At 46.2% G+C, this 14,371-nt stretch overlaps 1 protein-coding gene across 21 annotated transcripts in view; it reads right to left on the minus strand.

Moving 5' to 3' along the window:
• Nucleotides 1-14,371, minus strand: part of SPIN1 (spindlin 1) — a 120,041-nt gene that overhangs the window by 71,899 nt on the left and 33,771 nt on the right. The window contains exon 2 of one of the 21 annotated variants that reach the window (XM_065599332.1): nucleotides 11,853-12,005. The exons of the other annotated variants lie outside the window; for them this stretch is intronic. The gene's annotated coding sequence lies outside the window, so the exon portion shown is untranslated. The remainder of the gene's footprint in view (nucleotides 1-11,852; nucleotides 12,006-14,371) is intronic. 21 annotated transcript variants of the gene reach the window in all.

Genomic DNA, 14,371 nt, shown 5'->3' on the forward strand with positions numbered 1-14,371 from the left:
TAACATCTTTTGACTCCATACAGTATATGGATGTAGAAAAAGTGTAACAATCATAAATTAGGTATACAGTAGAAAATAAAATTTTATTATTAATATTTCAATATTACAGCATGAACCTGACATTACATAAAAATGTATTAATAGTACAATAAACTTATTTCCATACTTGGTGAGGATGATGAGAAGTGGGCTTGAGGAGTGACTTCCTCCACTTCAGCCTCCAGTTCCTTCCTTGCCTGTTCGGGGTTCAGAAGCCCTGAAGGCAGCAGCTACAGGAGGGCGTTTCCTCAGTTGCTGTAGGTCACATCAGAGGTAAGGGACACTTGTTGTCTTTGAGCCTGCAAAGGATCCTAGTATGGCCATTGCAATGGGAAGGGACCAGGTGGTCGGTACCATGGTTGGCCAAACCAGGGAGGCTGTGGATCAGGGGGATGATAATCATGATGTCCATAGTGAACTGGGCCCCATATGGCAGGTGAGAAAAGCAGCGGGAAACCACATCCTCTTGCTTACTTTCTGACTCTGGCGACAAGAAGGGCAGTCGGAGGCAGGAAGATGTCGGCAAGTCAAGGGCCCTGGCACTGAGCAGAGGAGAGTTCAGTGCGTCAGACACCGAAAGATCTGTTGCAAACCAGAAATCTGAAGGTATGGACAGCATCTGTACCAGTGGTGGTTGTCAGTGCCAAGAGGCTTGCATTGACAGGGTCAGAGCTGTGGACCTGGTAGCAAGATACGTCGGTGCCTGGCATACCACAGCCGGTACCAACGGAACCTTCCCTGCTGCAAATATTTTGTTTTTCACACCCCCGTAGTACCAGTGCTTCCTTGCCTGTGCCCATTGGGTCTTTAGGCAGCCTGATTTGCTCTGTTGGCTCAGTACTGCACATGCCAGATTTAGATGGTACCAGATTTAGATGGTATCAGTGGTGTCTGTACTTGATGATACTGATTGAGACAGAGATCATATTCAGCTCGATTGGGGCTTGCTATGGGGACTCTCAGATCTTTTCTTACAGGCCTTAAGTGAATGCCTCATGGGCGTCTCCCTGGGCTCACCTCAATTCAAAGTAGAGGGTTGTGGTGAGGGCTCCCATTGGGACTCTGGAGGTTGAAGGGCTGACTCCATGAGTAGGAGTTTGAGAATCTGTTCTCTATCTCTCCTGGACCTGGGCTTCAGTTACTGACACATGCTACAGAAGTGTAGCTTGTGTTTCTCTCCCAGGCAGCAAACATATAGAGTGTCCATCAGTCACTGGGATAGATTCCTTGCAACTGAGGCACTTTTTGAAGCTTGGAGAGCTGGGCATACCCTTTTCCAGGGGGGTCGCCCTGCACAGGGGTTGGTAGGAGACAAGTCCTTTCCTTTTTTCTAAGCATGGCCAAAATAAAATGCAAAAGAAGAAAAAAGGCTTCAAACAAAGCTAAAAATTAGCAATTCTAAAAGAGTTAACCATCTAAAAATGGATAACTACAGCTCTGTCTCTAGCCAGGGGTTGGTTGAGAAGGAACTAAGGAGGGTTCCCCGTGCATGCTTGCTAGCCTCATGACAGGTGAGGAGCAGCTCATGTGCAGGCTGAACAGATGCTGCTACCAGAGTTCTCCAGTCAAACAGCACACGGACATCTACAGTGTAGCACCCACATGGCCACTACTCGAAGAAGCAGCTGACTCTCACTGGGAGTCCCTCTTCCCTCCCCCCCGCAATGTAATTTAATTTTGGAATTCCACATTGGAAGCTTGATTACAACAATAATGATCAGCTATTAGATAGATTACCCTAGCTCTTATGTTATTTTCCCATCAAAATTTATCCCAGCAATATTGAAGACTTTTCAGCTAAGTGGTTTACAAGAGAATTACCTTCCCATGAACCAAGTCTCTGAGCAACTCACATGTTCCAACTTTCTCCTCCGACATGCATTGCTTCCCTTAGTTGTACTAAGATTAAAAATAAATTAAGTCACATCTTTTGTGAGAAAGTTTTTTTATAAGTTACAGTTCCATGACTTGCAGCTTTACAAAGTTGTGCTATGTCTGATAATAAATATTGCACTTTTAAAGTGAACAAGTCAGTCCTTGTGAGAATCTAATGTGCAACCATCACACTGAAATTCTAACGTTAAAGTATTTCCATTATCTTTCCTTGAGACATATATAGAATGCTCATCTTGGAGCTATCAGTGTACACAATGTAGAATCAAAGAGTAAATATCATCCTCTCTCATCTACAGAGCTTTTATTTATGCAGCAGAGACAATTTGAGGAAAATCTAAATAGTGATGATCTGTGTCTGAGTAAGTTTCTGCATTCAGTTCACTCTAAAGGTAACAATAAGACTCTCATTACAAAAAGCAAGCTCAAACCCTTGAAGGAATCCGTACTATGAAATGGAGTGCTTTAGTGTGCTTGTTCAAATGTCAAGGTCCAAGGACTCCTGACTGATAGCCTCATGACAGCTGAAATGAACGAACACATATATAAGGTTGCAAGGTATGTATGATAAAGATTGTATGTGGTTCTGCAGTTTATCATAAACCTTTCATACCTCATCCGCACCCTGACCAATAATCTCTCTTCAAGACTAGCATCCAGAACCTCCACACATCTTTCTAACAGCTGTGATTTCATTTTTTTAAAATGGTGTTAAAGACTATTACAGAGAGGTTTCTTTCTATTCCCCCAACATGCATAGGATTTCCCCTTAAGAAATTGCACTGGTGCAACTTGTCATTCTGAGGTCTTTATATGGTGTAAGTGACATGCCAAATTGCTGTTCCTTCAGACACCTATGATTTCTATCTGGAGTGAAGTGCTTGAAGAAATGAAACTCTTCATACATCTAATTGACTCAGTTATTCTGGGAGATGAAAGGCACAAGAATTTTGTGAAGTAAGTCTTTGCTTGAATTGACAGAATCCATTCATCATTTGTTATTCCAGTCCAGGCCGTAATAAAAACAAAACAATAACAAAAAAAGTGTAGGATTTTCTATCAACTCTGAAGAAGAGCAAAGATACAGAATGATTACATTCCAGACTGCCTGCCCTGGAAGATTACAAGAACTTTTTCTCCAAAATACCATTCAAAACAGTATCCGGCTTATTCTAAAACAAATAGACTTCCCAACTGACAGAGCCGTCCCTACGGAGGTGTGGGGTCCGGGACATAGGTGACCAGTTTCTAATCTGCTGGGGGTGCTCCCCCATGGCTTCACCCAGGCCCTGCCCCTACTCTACCTCTTGCCCCAAGGCCCCACCCCCGACCTGCTTCTTTCCACCCCCGCTCCGCCCCAATCCTGCCTCTTCCCACCCCTGTCTCTTCCCTGCCCAGTTCCATCCCTCCCCCAAGCGTGCCATACCCTTGCTCTTCTCTCCTCCCCCCCCAGCGCCTCCTGACACCACAAAACGTCTGATCCACGGCAGGTGCTAGGTGATGCGGGGTGCGAGTGCTGATCAGCGCGGCCCACTGGTGGGCAGGAGGCACTGGGGGGAGGGGGAGATTCTGGTAGGCGGGCTCCTCCTCACCTGCCTGCCTCAACTCTAGCAAATCAATGGCACTGTAGTCATTTGACCAAGTTGCCATCCACATCTAACTCAACTGTCCACGCAATTAGTTTTTAGAAGAGATTTCCCAGATTCCCTCGGAACTAGAAACTAAGGCCAAACTTGCCAACTATGAGTGGACCAAGAATTAGGCTCTTACATGTATCTTGCACTAAGCAATTAAATACAAAGTTGCTTGATTTTTGAGTGCTGTGCTCTCACAAATCCCATGGAGGTCAATGGGAGCTGGAGGTGCTCTGCCTAACTAAAAGTATGAAAGTTTGAAGATTACAGCCTTCACTACCTTACTTGCATGCAGCTGGTTAGCCATTCTATTGCAGCCTAGAAGTGTAAAAAGGATACAATGTAGCACCTAAGACAGTTGTAGAAAGTTCAGCTTCAATGAACTCTGCAGTCCAAAACATTCCTTGGGAAATATTGTCTTCACTTGATATTGATGATTTCATGCAATTAGGCCATAGATGGACCTACATAGAGAGCAGTTAACTAGGTATGCTTAGGTAACTTGTAATGTATGAATTTTTCTAGAGTAGCCCAGCAACTACCCACTAGTTCAGGGGTGGGCAAACTACGGATCCGGCCCACGAGCCATTTTAAGCTGCCCTGTTCTGGCCGGGGCGGGGGCTGCGTGGCTCGGCTCGGCCCAGCTCTGGCCGGGACGCTGGGTCGGGAGCCGCACCTCGCCCCGGCTCCGGCCAGGGCCGTACCACACGGCTCCTGGAAGCCACAGCATGGCCCCACTCCGGCTTCTAGGCGCTCCAATGGGAGCTGCAGGGGCAGTGCCTGCGGATGGGGCAGCATGCAGAGCCGCCTTGCCGCATCTCCATGTAGGAGCCAGAGAAGGGACATGCCACTGCTTCCGGGAGCCGCTTGAGGTAAGTGTCGCTTGGAGCCTGCACCCCTTGAGCCTCTCCCCATGCTCCCTACCCCAGTCCAGATCCCCCTTCTGTTCTCCAAAACCCTCGATCCCAGCCCGGAGCACCCTCCTGCACCCCAAACCTCTCATCCCCAGCCCCACCCCAGAGCCAGCACCCCCAGCCAGAACCTGCACCCCTTCCCACACTCTTGTCCCAGCCCTGATCACCCTCCCGCCCTCCAAACCCCTCAGTCCCAGCCCAGAGCACCTCCTACAGCCCAAACTCCTCGTCTCCAGCCCCACCCCAGAGCCCACACCCCAACCCCAATTTCATGAGCATTCATGGCCAGCCATACAATTTCTATTCCCGACGTGGCCCTCGGGCCAAAAAGTTTGCCCACCCCTGCACTAGTTAGAGGGGAAAATCTTGGTCTGACTCCTTTTTTAGTGTCTTCCATGTAGATAGTTACATAGTAGGTTTACCCTGTTCAATTACAGGTTAAAATTTTAAGGGTGCCTTGTTCCTCAGGAAAAGTTTTCTTTTATACCCACATACACAGCAAGGATGACTCCTCATAATGAGTTAACATGAACACTTCCTTTGAAGTGGTACCAAAAGATGCTCCACCAGCTGTGCAAGCGGGGCAAAAAGATCCTGTTATAGAAGCCTACAAAACCCACAGAAGATTAACATTTACAGCCTTTTTTCTTTTTAGTGAGCACTTTTTTCACCTGGAGATTTCCTTTTTAGCATAGCATTAAGAAGTGTACAATATACAAAGTTGAAAGATTACTTATTAAATGGCCAAAAAAACAAAAACCCATTTGTTATGCAGCATGTAGTTTCCCAGTGCCCTTACAGAACATAAAGATCAGGAAAACTCAAATGTCAGAAAACTAGGAAATCCAGAACTACGGTACATACCCCTGGTAACCTTGACTCTGACTGCCTAGAGCTGACAGCAGCCACTGGGAATTATCACTATGCACTGTAGCTGTGCTCAGGCTGAGAGCTGTAGCAGTATTGAAAGGTTTGAATGATGGAAGCAATAGATGGGGCAGGTTAGTAGAGATGTGTTTGTAAGCTGAGGAGATAAGGATTAGTTTGAGGAGTGTCACAGAGTTGTGACTGTGATACAAGATCAGATGTGTGTCCACCCCATGTGTGCAAGTAAAGAAAGGACAGCATGTCTACCCTGAGGCGCTAGTCTATCATATTGAAATATTGTGTAGGCACTGGAGAGGTGGAGGGGGTCTTGCCATAGAAATTGTTAGTAGTGAAGTTGGATATGAGAGCAGTCAGTTTACTGATGGGTAAGGGAAAGTATAGGTTTAGAGGGCATCCTGGGAGTACACGAAGTGTCTGTTAAATTTCACAAGTGTGGAATTCTGTCAGGAAACTAAGCTAACTGTTCAAGAATAGGGCCAGTGCAAGTACAGCCTTTTTTGTACATGAAAAGAGAGAATGTAGGTTATGGGTGTTTCGGGGTAAAGAGGGCAGAGTTAAAATTATGTACAGTAACTCTGTTTTCTGAAATTTGAGTTTTGCTGAACTCAATGTTCCGGAAAGACAAGAGTTGTCACTAGGAAACCGTAACTCTGCACTGAAGTGTTTTTGCCATTGAATTCCCCTCTTAAAAAACAAACAAACAAAAAAACAAAACAAAACACAAAAACACAAAGAAAGCTTGCTAGTAAGGGTTAGTAGTCATTGTAGCAGTTATTGATAGCATGCAGTTCAAGTGGACTACTGATCCCAGCCCTATGCCAGGGTTTCTCAAATTAGGGTCCGCGAGTGTACTCCACGGGGTCTCAGAGCCATGTCTGGGGCCACCAGCCCCGCTGATCAACTCCTCCTCCTCCCCCTCCCTCCCAGTAGGTATGTCTATACTTACCTCCCGATCCGGCGGTAAGCAATCGATCTTCTGGGATCGATTTATCGCGTCTTGTCTAGACGCGATAAATCGATCCCGGAAGTGCTCGCCGTCGACGCCGGTACTCCTGCTCAGCGAGAGCACGCGGAGTCGACGGGGGAGCCTGTCTGCCGCATGTGAACCCGCGGTAAGTTCGAACTAAGATAGTTCAACTTCAGCTACGTTATAAGTTGCGTATCTTAGTTCGAAGTGGGGGGTTAGTGTGGACCAGCCCAGTGTCTCCTGCATGCCATGGAATAGCTGTTCAGCAGCATGCAGGAAGCGCTGGGAGGGTGGGAGAGGAGCAGGGTCGGAGGAGGAGGTGGAAAGAGGCAGGGAAGAGGAGGGGCCGAGGTGGAGTGGAGTGGGAAGTGGTGCGGCAGGAGTGGGTCTTGGGGGAAGGGGTGGAGTGGGGCCAGGGCCTGGGGCTGAGCGGGGGACGTTGGGTGTCTGAAAAGTTTTAAACCAAAATGGGGGCCCTATTGGGTTGCTAAAATTGAGTTGCTAAAGTTTGAGAACCACTGCCCTATACCATTCTCACCCTGATGCTCAGCCCCACAAACCAGCCTTTCCCCTTCCCAGCCAGCTCCCACCACTCTAATTTTATCCAGGCTTTCCTCTCACCCAGCTCATACAGAGGAGCAGAGAATGGGACTCAGACTCCCAAGCAAGCAAGCCCCCTCCAAAACCTGGAGCACATGAGGGACGCATTGAGGGGGATCAGACCCCCATATATGGGCAAGGGTCCCCAGATACTGGCACACACAGGGTGGGGAGCAGGACTCAGACACTCCCATAGAGGCAACCCTCCCCCGCAATATCCCATTTCACATGAGGGGAACAGGGAGCCCCACCTGAGAAGCAAGAGGCCCTCTGATCCTGCCACATGCACAGGGTGGCAGGGAGGGGTGCTCAGACACCCCTTGGGGGTAGGAACACCCAGATGCCTGCTCACAGGAGTGTGGGGGGGGAGAGGGGAGAGGGACTCAGACCATTCTAAGATCCTGGCACACACCCAGAAGGGGAAAATGTGGGGCTGACCCTATTCTCCTTCAGACCGTCATTCACTACCCATGTATCCCTCTCCCTCACCTAAGCCCCCATTCCCTCTCATTCTGCCTTTCACCCATCCCCACCTATCCCTCCTCCTCCCTGGATGCAACCCTGAACTCCTCATCCCACTATTCCTTCCACTTCTCCACCCCCTAAAATGACCTTCCCTTGCCAGCATTTGCATTTTTAAAGGGAAAAATACTTGATCATATTCCCCAACAAATTAAAAACAAAAGAAATGACAGATTTTAGCAATAGGCTATTCAACCCCTTCCAAATTTCTGACCGAGGTAGAACCTGAAGTGACACTGGCTGGGTGGCTCAGGTTCAAAGGAGTATTTTTTAGCCACCGAACCGATGAGAAACTTCGAAGACTAACAATCCTGTTATCGCCTTGTTCCACACATGTTCAATATAACCCCTTAGGCATGTGAACAGCCTTGTGAACCTTAGCATGCCTAATTGGAAAATCATAATCTTTTTCAAATAACATTTTAATTTGATTTCCTCCAAAGAGCACCAGGTCCTCAAATGTTTGAAAACCCTGGTACAATGATCTGAGGCCTGATTTGATCTCTATCTATAAGGAAAAATAGGTTTTAAGAACCTGACAACTTTAAGGAAAGCTGGTGTCCTCCCCAAACCAATGGTTGCATCTTGGGGAGCCCCTGGGTTAAATGGCCCCAAATTTAGATCACTAACACGACCCATGCACCTGAGACACACCAAATTTCAGTGCAATCCAAGTAACCATGTGATTAAGAGCATTTAAGTGTCAAGTTTTAAACAGAAAGCTGCTCTTAATCTAACACTAACTTAATCTTAACTACACCATCAATCTGTTTTAATAAAGCAAGCCATCTAAACAGAGCTGCCTCTGTATGCATGTTGTCTCTACAAAGGCAGAAAGACACTCAGAAGAGCAGAAGGCTACTTTTGGAGGGCATTGTAAGTACTCCTACTGTTTGCCAGCTGTTTAACTTGAAGTGCTAAACACAATTACCTATCATCCTACACTTGTGGCAACATGGGTGCAAAATTCCAAACAACCACACACTGTGAACACAGAAAAATCCCGAAAAATCCTATCCTCTGTGCCAGTGGTCTCCAACCTTTTTACGCCCAAGATCACTTTTTGAATTTAAGGGCAACCAAGGATCTACCTCACACCTTCCCCGAGCCCCCCTCTTCCCGAAAGCCCACGCCAGTCACTCTATCCCCCCTCTCTCCGTCACTTCCTCTGCCCCACCCTCACTCACTTTCACCGGGCTGGGGTAGGGGGCTGGGGTTTGGGAGGAGGTGTGTGCTCTGGGCTGGGGCTGAGAGGTTTGCAGTGGGGTGGGTGGGGGGGCACCCTGGGCTGAGCCTGGGACAGGATGGGTGCAGGAGGGGGTGAGGGGTACAAGCTCAGAGAGAGTTTGGGTGCAGGAGGGGGCTCCAGGCTGGGGTGCAGGAAGGGATATGGGGTGCTGGCTCTGGGAGGGGGGGTCATGGCTGGAGCTTGAGGTGCAGGAGGGGGTTTGAGGTGCGGGAAGGGATATGGGGTGCTGGCTCCAGGAGGGAGCTCAGGGCTGGTCTGGGGTGCTAACTCTGGGAGGGGGCTCAGGCTTGGAGTGCAGGAGGGGATTTGGGGTGCTGGCTCCAAAAGGGGGCTCAGGCCTGGGAGTTGAGGTGCGGCCTCCCACCAGGCAGCACTGACCATGGCTGCCACTAAGGCATGCTCCCTTCCTACCCTGGCCCCACGCTGCTCCCGGAAGGGGCCAACACACCCCTGCATCCCCAGAAGTCTTGAGGTCTCTCTGAGTGTAGTCTTCATTGATTTGAGATCTACCATACCATTCTCTCACTTGAAGGGAAAACCTATAATGGCAGGAGGCCATAAAAGAGACCCATTTGGGGAATATTTTAATGAAGTTCCTCTAGTTGTGGGTAAGACAGGCAAGCGTGCAAAATGCAAACAGTGCAACAAAGAAATGAAAGGCCTGCTTGCCCGAATGAAACAACATTGTGAGAAGTGTTCCTTTTCAGGAGGAAGCTGCGTTGAAGATGATGAAAGGAACAAATCTGAACATGCAGGATCTTCAGGTTGGTAAACTTTTTTATTTCAGACTTCTTTCTTAAGGACTGCCTGTCTTCCTTCTGGACTATTCTTGAATTCTCATGTTTGAGCGAAAAATATAGTTGTTACTCTATGGTACTATCATTTTAGATGCAGTTGTGATAAAAAATAAATAGCTGAAATAGGCAGATCTTCCTTTTACAATCTCACCCTTAAAGTAGTACCGAGTGTCAGTGAATGCAGTGAGTAATACTAAATGAGCAGTATGGCAATAATAATTAAAGAACTGTATTGACATTTTGTTTAGGAGAATCCATCTCAACATACAGGATTCTGAAGACTATCCACCTTCAAGATCACCATCATTTTCTATACTTTCAGAGTTATCTGCTAATGATAGTGTTTCAGTCACATCATATATGTCACATAACCACAGTATATCACCTGTAGCAAAAAGGAAAAAAAAACTTCATCATCCAGAAACAACCATAGATACATTTGGGAGAAGAACCAGCAGATTACAAAAAGAGGTAATTGATGAAAAAATTACCCGGTTTGTTTATGCAACAAACTCTGCTTTCCGTATGATTGAGAACCCAAACTTCATTAATGTGGTTCAGTCATTAAGACCAGGATAAAGTCCACCCAACAGAGCAGATGTGCTTGTGTGACAACAAAAGAAGGGAATGTCTTCCTTACAGAAACAATTCATACATCAGGAAATGCACACACAGCAGAATACTCACAAGAAGTAGCAGTAAAAAGCTATAACAAACTGTGGGGGGAAAAATCAAATGTCTAGTACACAGCTTGGTCACAGACAATACTGCAAATGTATCCAAGATGAGAAGAAATTATTTAGAAGAAAGTCCCAAGCTAATAACATATGGTTGCAGTGCTCATTTGATACATCTCCTAGCCAAAGACTTCAGTGTTCCAGAAATAAAGGCTAATGTTGTTGAAATTGCAAAATACTTCCGTAACAACCACTTAGCAGCAGCTGCTCTGAAAAATGTGGGAGGAACCAAGCTAACTCTCCCACAAGACGTGTGATGGAACTCAGTAGTGGACTATATCAAGAACTGGACTAATCTGATGACAAAAAGAACAGGAGTACTTGTGGCACCTTAGAGACTAAATTTGTTAGTCTCTAAGGTGCCACAAGTACTCCTGTTCTTTTTGCGGATACAGACTAACACGGCTGCTACTCTGTAATCTGATGACAGTTTGTCAACAAAATTGTGAAAAAATAGACAGCACTATCACAGACAAAGTTCTCAACATTGGGCTTAAGAGAAATGCTGAACACATGCTGAGTACCTGGAAGCCTATTTCTGTAGCCTTGAACAAAATGCAGGGAAATGGCTATTTTATTGCTGACGCTGTTGAAATTAGGAAGGAACGGAGTGAGATCTTAAAAAGAGAACTATGCAATGACAGAGTTAAATTACAAGCATTAAAAAAAATGAATGGGACAAGCACTATCTCCAGCTCATTGTCTTGCAAATATTTTCAATACTCGGTACCAGAGTCAAACCTTAACTGCTGAAGAAGAGTTGGCTATGACATGGACATCCAGCAATCATCCCTCCATAATGCCAACTATAATAAACTTCAGAGGTAAAGGTGAAGCATTCAAAAAATATATGTGTGCTGATGATGTTTTAAAGAAAGTCACACCAGTGAACTGGTGGAAGTCACTTAAGCACTTGGATTCAGAGACTGTTGAAGTGGTAATCTCACTTTTAACAGCAGTAGTTTCTTCTGCCTGGTAGAAAGAATATTTTCTTCCTTTGGACTAATTCATTCCAAATTGAGAAATCATTTGGGACCTGAAAAAGCAGGAAAGCTTGTTTTTCTTTTCCAGATTATGAACAAACAGGAAAACGAAGGTGAAGACGACTGAGCTAGCTGCAGAAGCCAGTATTTTAAAGTTTCTCATGTTGACATGGCTGACATAGTCTATTTAATTTTTGTTTTTTTTTGGTTTTTGTTTTAAATATTTCATTTAACTATTTTAGTTAAACAATTTTAACAAGACAAACCTGATTTTAAAAAAATTGAATGCTTGTTTTGTTAAAATATTATGTTTACTGTTGAAGAAAAAAATCCAGAATACATAACGTTGTTGTTTTAGTTAAATAAAACAATGTACATGCATGTCTGGTGATGTTATCCTCCTAATACAGCATGGCAAGAAATCCTCCAAATATTAATGATTAACCTGTTGAATTGGAGATCTTGGGAGGTGAATTGACTTCATAAATATCTGCTTCAATTACTTTTGGTAAATGAAATAACCAAACAATCATTCATTTTCTGATATAGCTGTAAAACGAATCTGAAAAGTTTTCAAAATAAATCACTTTAAAAATGTATAGTGTGTACCTTCTAAAAATGAAACCTACATCTATCTCTGAGTTGTGAAGAGTATAACAACCAACAAGAATGCACTTTTATGTAGAAATCCATGATTGAGTCTTCCTGACTAGTGATTTAATCAATTTGATTTAAATCATATCCACCCTGCTGCTAAGAATCTTAAAAATCTTCAATGAAACCTGTTAAGAGAAAAAGAACAAAGACAAGACTTGGATTTCTATTAGGTCAAAGATGGTGTTCTTGTTTTCCCCCAGAAACACCTTTCTCCCTCCATCCATGCCTTGATCAGAGAAATCAGATTAGGCATAACCAGCTTCAGAACACAAACTTCAGAATAAAGAAGCGTTTTCCCTTGGTACTTTTTACCTCAGCAAGTTCTGCATTTCTATTAACTCTGTAAAATACAGCGTAGGAACCAATACTTATAGAACTGCAACCTGAACTGTCTGTAATTTGTGTCATTGAACTCTCATAGCGTTGTGATGACATATACATCAGTATATTTAAATATACAAAACTACACTAAAAGAACATTAAAGTTCCAAAGTTAAGTGTTCAATAGTCTGGAAGGGCCAAAATTAAGGTTGTCTGCACATAGGCATTCTTAATTCTGGCATTTTTTAACTACTGTGTGCTTGAATTTTCCACCTTGTGTTTTTACTATAGTCTGTGTGTGTTGAATTTCCTAGGTTCTTAAAAAAGAAAACTGAAAAAACAAGCATGTGGCATCACAAACCCACATGGCTCATCAGCAGGGTTGGAACACCTTTAACTCCACAGCACAGATCTCCACCACTTGAAGTAACTGAATAAATGATAGCTGTAGTAGGCTGTCATGCTCTAGTGTCCATCAGCACTAGAGGACGATGAGAGTTCACAAGTAGTTGCCAACGCACTGGGTTCTTTGGTTCAATTTGAAGTTTGTAAGGGAGTGTGCTTGTAGGGGAATCACAGACCCTTCTGCTCTGGCCCCTCTACAGCCTGACACCTCTGGCCATGTCCTCTACAGTACTATCCACAAACTCCTTCCCAGTCTTCTGCACCTCCAGCTCCCTTACCCAGTCATCCCTTCTCAGGGCTCCTCATCCCAAGCCTTTTGGTGTAGTCTCTGCACCCAACCAGTCCCAGTATTTACGTACCCCTGACTTTGACTGCCAGTCTGCCCCTAAAGGCTCCTTGTCAAAAACTACTCTCACAGCCATCTCAATGAAACATTAACGGAGGTACTCTGCAATCCTCTCCTGATGGTTTTTAGGGATGGCAGCCAGTGTTCCCTCTAATTTTTCCCACATATGTGTGGAATGAATTTTGTTAGGTTCACCAATATGGAGATGTGTGACATCACCTTCATATTGGTGCACCTAACAAAATTCATGTGATGGGGTGGGGCCGAGGGGTTTGGAGTATGGGAAGGGGCTCAGGGCTGGGGCAGAGGGTTGGGGTGAAGGGGTGTAAAGGCTCCGGCTGGTGGTGCGAACTCTGGGCTGGGGCTGAAGGGCTCTGGGCTGGTGCAGAGGGTTGGGGTGCATAGGGTGAGGGCTCCAGCTGAGGGTGCAGGAAGGTGCTCCAGGGTTTCGGAGGGGAGAGGACTCCACCCAGCTCTCTCTGCCCGCAACAGTACCCAGGCTCGGGGGGTGGGGGGGAGGGCAGGGAGAGGCGCCTCTCCATGCCGCGGCAGCTACAGGGCTAGTCCGGGCTGCTCCCCGCACCCCCTGGCTGGTCCAGGGCTCAGTGGGGGCCAAGGGAGGGGCACCCCCATAGGTGCCAACTCAGTGGGTGCTCCAGGACTGGAGAAAAATATGGAGATATGTGACACATCACCTTCATATGGGTACACGTAACAAAAATCATGTGGTGGGGTGGAGCCGAGGGGTTCGGAGTATGGGAGGGGGCTCAGGGCTGGGGCAGAGGGTTTGGGTGCAGGGGTGTGAGGGCTCCGGCTGGTGGTGCAGGCTCTGGGGTGGGGATGGGGGGCTCTGGGGGGGCAGGGACTTGGGGGAAGGAGTGGAGTGGGGGCAGGGCCTGGGGTAGAGGGCAGGGTTGAGCACCCCTCGCCCCCGACTAGAGGGGAAGTTGGCGCCTATGGCATGCCCCTCTCCTGGCTACAGCAGGTTCACTTTCCATTGTGACTATATTGACAATGTGTTTTATCTGTAGCTGCTATCGTTGCAGCCTTGAGGGGTTTCCCCACACACCTGTGGAACACCTTAGCCAGATAAGGAAGAGAAAGAAAATTACTTGGGATGACATGTTCAATGAAATCCTGTAAGCCAGTATTACATAGGACCATGAGCAAAGGGCCTGGAGGATGAACACTGCAGACAGCTGGGAGAAGGAAAGAGCAGACAGGAGAAAGGTCCAAGAATCCAAGCAGGAGAAAGGAGAAGGAGATGCACCAGGACATAATGAGGCTTCTCCAGCAGTAAACGTAGATGGCTCCAGTCTCTTGTGGACCTACAGGTTCAACAAACATGGGTTCACCTTCCTTTGCCGTCCATGGAGAACTCCATTACAGCACCTCCCTACTCTCCCTCAACATTCCATG

Source organism: Chrysemys picta, chromosome 6 (genome assembly GCF_011386835.1).
Source record: "Chrysemys picta bellii isolate R12L10 chromosome 6, ASM1138683v2, whole genome shotgun sequence".
NCBI classification, from domain to species: domain Eukaryota; kingdom Metazoa; phylum Chordata; order Testudines; family Emydidae; genus Chrysemys; species Chrysemys picta.